General features: G+C 41.6%; 1 non-coding gene across 1 annotated transcript; it reads left to right on the forward strand.

The window, feature by feature from the left end:
- Window positions 1-5,155: 5,155 nt before the first annotated feature.
- LOC125101367 (U4 spliceosomal RNA) lies at window positions 5,156-5,293 on the forward strand. The gene has a single exon (XR_007127796.1). It is a non-coding gene; the product is annotated as a U4 spliceosomal RNA (small nuclear RNA).
- Window positions 5,294-5,758: the final 465 nt, after the last annotated feature.

The raw sequence follows: 5,758 nt of genomic DNA on the forward strand, positions 1-5,758 counted from the left end.
GGGAGACAAATACCCATTCCCACCACATCACTTAATGCTATAAAACTTTGTGTTGACAATGATTGAGCATCAGGTGAGACAGACTAGATTGCAAGCTGCTCATGGAGAAGAATAAGGAAAGTGATAAACTGTTTCAGTAGGTCCAAATATATCCAGTGCCCAAGGCACACTCTATAAAATATACCGACCCCAGAACTATCACTCAGAAGGTTCTATAGGTAGCTTAAGGAATTAAATGTCATGGCATTGATGCCAAACCAACAAAGGTGCCAACCCACCTCTTCCTTTCACTTGCTGTCAGATTTTGACAAATGACTGAACTTCCCTGAACCCGGATTTCCACAAGTCTTAAGTGGGAATAATAATGATACTTACTTTATTATAATGGTTAGAGGTAATATAGGAGAATCGATTTTTATGATGCATGGTACAAGGTGAGCGCTCAAGAAACATTGACTGGGGCCATTTCCCACAGAAGTTGTTTTGAAAGCTATGCATGGTCTCCCTAAATCAGAAATCCCCAGGTGGAAATGGCAGTTGCTCAAGTGCCGATGATGGAATGGGGTGGCAGTGAGGAGCTGCAGGAGCTCCTTGTTGTGGAAGGCTCTTTTGTAGGGGTTAGATTGAGTGTTTCCAGAAGGAAACTCTGAGGACAAGTAGCCTGTTTGGGAGGTGGTCCCAGCAAACACTGGTAGGAAAGGGGGAAGTGAAGGAAGGAAGTGAAGGAAGTCAGTAAGGACATTATTGACCAGGTTCCTGCTGTGTGCAGCCAGGTCTCAGTCCTGGGGAATTCTGGGAAACAGTGTAGAAATGTCTCAGGTTGTTCCATCCATGGAGATAGCAATCTACCAACTTCTACCAGTTATTTAGAGAGGTCTGCTCCAGGGAATATTAACTCCCTGGTGCTTCTGCCTGCTCTGACACTTCTAGCTGAGTGGGCCAGAGAAAGCCACCAGGCAAAGAGCCAGTTGCATTCAGCTGGAAGTATTAGATTGGTTAGTGCTGAGGGGGCATAGATGAGGCACCCAGGGTAGCCTTAGCTATACTAGGTGGCCTAATACAGAGTATAGACCTTCCACCCTATGGTCTATGGGTGGTGACTATGAAGGTGGTAGAGGATGCCCAAACTCTTGCCTTTTATGGCTCTGCTGCAGTTTTCTGCATTTGAGAATAATGAAGTCATTTGCATTGTTTAATAATAACCAGATCCCATTGGTAACCACCAGAAGTCAATGGTCAGGATATTTTATTTTCCCCAAATGGAGGTTGATGTGGTAAGTAACCTTGTACCTCATGGATCAAGGTAATCTGGCAGTTTATCTTGTAATGTAAAGGCAAGATTCCTACTGTGCTTCTTCCTGATTATGGTCATAATGGATTGAGTGCTTTCATAGTACTAGAAACTGTGCTACAATCATTGCCTTATGATCTTATTTAATCTTCGTGACTTCCTGTGATCTATGCATTATTCCCATTTTGCAGAAAAAGTTGAGGCTTAAAATTTGGGACAGAATATCAAATCAATGCTTCTTTGCTTTTACAAGGCAAGGAAGGCTTATCCCATAAATATACTTGGGAGTGTAGGTGGGTTTGTGCAATATTACTTTGGACTTCTCAACAAAGATGTCACTACCCACATGGAGACCTCTGTTCTGTCCTGCTCACCCTCTAACTTGGCCTCATTGCTCACTCTTTTGTTTTTGTCTTTTTCTTTTTTTGCTTCTCAAATCTCTTAAGTCTAGCAGAAGAAAGATCCTTGCTGGAGGTTAACTTGTCAAAGTGCTGGCATATGCGATGAAAAGAAGAGCAGAAAGAAATACGAGGTGTTTCAGAAGGAATGTGTCAACCAAACAGTGCCAGTCTTAGTGTGTGGCAGTCAGAAGCAATCTCTATAATTTAGACAGGGAGTGCTCTGTGTAGAAGGCCAGCCTTTCAATTTACTTGAAAAAATAAATCTCGAACTTCTAAAAGGTCTTCTTCCTGTTGAGTAAAATCAGAGAGTTCAGATCAGTAGTAGCTTTCTGGTCAGTCTACCTTCACCCTGTCAGAGCTGGCCCACCTGGGATGCGGCTCAGTAGCTGTGATGTGTTTTACATTCTTGGCCCTTTGGCTAGGCTGCCATTATGCGTGCCAGTGGGGAGAGCAAATTGCATTATGTGGGCATATTTCCAATCGGTTAGCCCAACATTTGACTCCTTTTACACAGACTGGTAAATAGCCCTCAAATGGTAATGAATTTTAACTGTAACCAGGGAGGAGGAAAAAAAAATGGGGCCAGTTATTTCGATGTATGAGATTCGATCCCGACAATCCCTGCAATCTCTTGGAGCAATCTGGTCCTTCAGAGCAGTCTGCCATCAGCACGCATAAATGAAAGGCCTGATTGAATTTGCACTGGGCAGCTCTGGTGAGTGAATATATTGGTAAAGATCCTTGGATGTTCTAGGGGATGCTTGTTAGCAACTGGTTACTCCCTGTGGTTTCTCTCCTATAATCGTGCACAGCAGGCTGGCATGAGGAGTGTCACCTTTTTTAGAGGTGTGAAAAGCATTAAGTTGTGCTATTATTTTGAAGTCATGACGAACACTGAAGTGAGCCACATGGAGTATATATACATGGGAGACTCCACACCGTGAGCTTTCGCAACCTCTTCTTTTTTTCTGTTTCCCAAAGCATACTTGCAATTGCTTTTTTTATAGGCTTTCAAGAGTAAAATCTGTATGGCAGTTTATGTATGGGTATAGATACATTTAAAAATATTTTCATGGGGGTATGGGTCAGAATAAAGCACCAACTTTTTTTCCCCAGAATTACAGTCATTTGTTAATTAAGCATTAATTGACTCTTTGCTGGACCCTGTGCTGAATGCAAGTACATAAAGACAAGACCTAGAGAGACTTACAACATTACTTATAAAATAAATTAATATTGCCATATTGTATGACTTCTTGGGTGTAAATAATGGAGAGACAATTATAGATTCATAAGCTTATCCAGATACAAATGACAACCCCTTCAAAAGCACTATTCATACATAAGATCGTTTACAGTCACATAGAGAATATGTTTTTATTGTAGATATTAATATTTAGACTCCAAGTTCCTCTGCTACAGTACTGTAGCACAAGATTTTATTAGATTTTTCTTGTATCCAGGGAAATTCCTGGAGTCCCAGTGTATAAATGCTGCTAGCTGGACACACCTGCATTGCCTTTACTCTTTCCTTTTCACATACTTTGCGGTGATGGAGGTGTCTCTCTTCCTGTCCAGGCTTATCTCCTGTACCTTTTCTCTGAGCCCCATCCATTCTGACCCCTCTGAGATGTGTGTCTTCAGGTCCTATACCCCTTCCTTCTTCTGTAGAGCTCCCTTCATGCTGAAGTGAGTTCCATCAAGATGTCAAGGTATTCTCAACTCTCCATAATAAGAAGTCCCCTTCTTGTCCCCCAGCTCCCTCCTGTAACTGCCATACCTCTTCCCTTCTCTTTATAACCAGTCTTCCAGATTGAGTTATCTACATAGATTTTCTCCTCCGCTTCCCCTACTTTAAGACTACTACTTCCAAATGCAGCCCCATCACTCCACTGAAAAGACTTCCACCAACCCTCTCATGATCTCCTTGTTACCAAGCTAATGAATAGTTTTCATTTTCATTTTACTTTTTATCTGCTTGGTCAATACTGTCAGCCACTCTCACCCTTTTCCACAGACTTAAACTTGTGTACAAATATAAGAGCACTCAAGGCAAACTCTTCCATCAGTACTGGAGGTCCACTAGTGGTGAGTTAGTCACCTCCTCCTGTCTGTGACTCTCCAGTTTCACTTTCTTAAGGACCTATTTTGGATAGTCTCTTCCAGAAATATTCAATTCAGTTTCAGTATGAGAAAAAAACAAACAAGTAGATTATACCTCACGTACTATTCTTTAGCCTGCTCTTTTCATGTGATTTATTTTGAACGCTTCTACCTATCAGCACATAGAGATCCCATTTTTTGATGAGAGCAGCATCTTGTTGTAAAGTTCCCCCTACTGAAAGTTCCTACTCTCCAGACCATAGCAGCTCCCTATCCTTCTTCTGAAGGTGTCTCTGTGGCCCTCATCGGCAAGGACCTTTCCTGGCCCCGTTTGGAGGCTTGGAGTCTCTGCTCCTCCTTCTCCGTGGTAGGAGTCCTCTCCTCCCATTCCCTGCCACGTGCTGTTGATGCACTCCTCTCCTCTGTCTGTCTACCTCTCTTTCCATACTTACCTGCTAACTGTGGACTTCCGCTTGAATATACTGTCTGATGGAGAAGTAAGAACGTTGGGAACTCAGCTTTCTATCCTTCTTCATTGTCTTCCCTCAACTTGCTTTTCTCTCTAGTTTCTTATCCTAGCATATGTGATTCCTACCCCACAGATTGTTCATGCCAGACACCTGGATTCATCCTTCCTTTCTCTTTCTTCTAACTTTCACATGTAATCATCAATTCTTAGATTTCAGATCCTAAATATTTTTTGAACACAGTCACTTAGTTATATCCCGGTTGTTACCCCTTAATGCAAGCCATCATAATTTCTCATCTGAATTATTGCAGTAAGCCTCCTAATAAATAACTCTTCCCTACTGTAATCCATTCTCCCCATTGAAGAGGGTTATTTCTAAGACACAAAACATAACAAAGTCAAAATTTCTTCATGTGGCTAATAAGAGACTTCAGAGCTGAAACGTTGTCTCATCTCCTGTCTCACTGAATTTTACACAAGTCAGTTTGAACTTCTTTTGGAGACCTGCACGAACCAGGTTATTTCTCATCTCAGGACCTTTGCTTATACTGTTCCCTTCCTCCAGGGCCCTTTTTCCCTATTCACATTCCCTTTGCTGCACCGTGATTAACTCTTATTTGCTTTCTGGTTTCAACTTAGATATCATTTCCTTTAGCAAGATTTTCTTTGTTCTCTCCCAAATCTGGTTCTCTATCCCTGTCATCTGTCTGCATATAACCTCCTTCCTACACCCCCTATACCACTCATTACAGTTCTAATAACAATGTCTGTTTCCTTATTCTCAGCTACCTCTGTGCTATAGACCTTCTGACAACAGCAATCATCAAACAGCTCTATCAGTCTTTCCTACTACCTAGCCAGAATAGATTCTCATTAAACATCTTTAGAACAAGCTTTGCACAGTGGCAGTATCGTAGCCAATGAGGTTTATCCGAGGTGCGATTATTGCTAATAGAATAATTCATGAAATGATGTCTTAGCTTCAATGGAATTGACAATTCTTTCCCAATTTTCTTTCTTTTGATTGGGATGGAGATATACTTATGCCATGTCCTTCTATTCTCCCAACCCCTGATTATCCCCAAATTCCACATCTTTTTTCTTCAGAGAACTTAAATAGAAACTGGACTCCTAGGTCCTTCCTTAATAGCATTAGGAAATGCCAAATAACCTTTTCCAGTGTTTGCCCTAGTTTATATGCATATTTCTTCTCTGGTGATGTCGTCTCAGGGCACAGAGGGTCTAAGGCCATTTTGGTGTTGGAAACATCTGTATGTGTGACTTATCACAGTCATGGGGCTGCAGTATCATTTTGATTCCCATAGGACCCCTTTACCATAGCTAATAGATGACCTAGCAAAAAACTGAATCCTAGAATTCTCAAGAGATGATTACATGCCAAAAGAGAAATTGGGCTGGTAAGAGGAACGCAAGATGTCAAGGAAAATTAAAACTGCCCATCAGGTGACTACAGGGGTAAAAACTAATAACTGG

Source organism: Lutra lutra, chromosome 5 (genome assembly GCF_902655055.1).
Source record: "Lutra lutra chromosome 5, mLutLut1.2, whole genome shotgun sequence".
Taxonomy (NCBI): domain Eukaryota; kingdom Metazoa; phylum Chordata; class Mammalia; order Carnivora; family Mustelidae; genus Lutra; species Lutra lutra.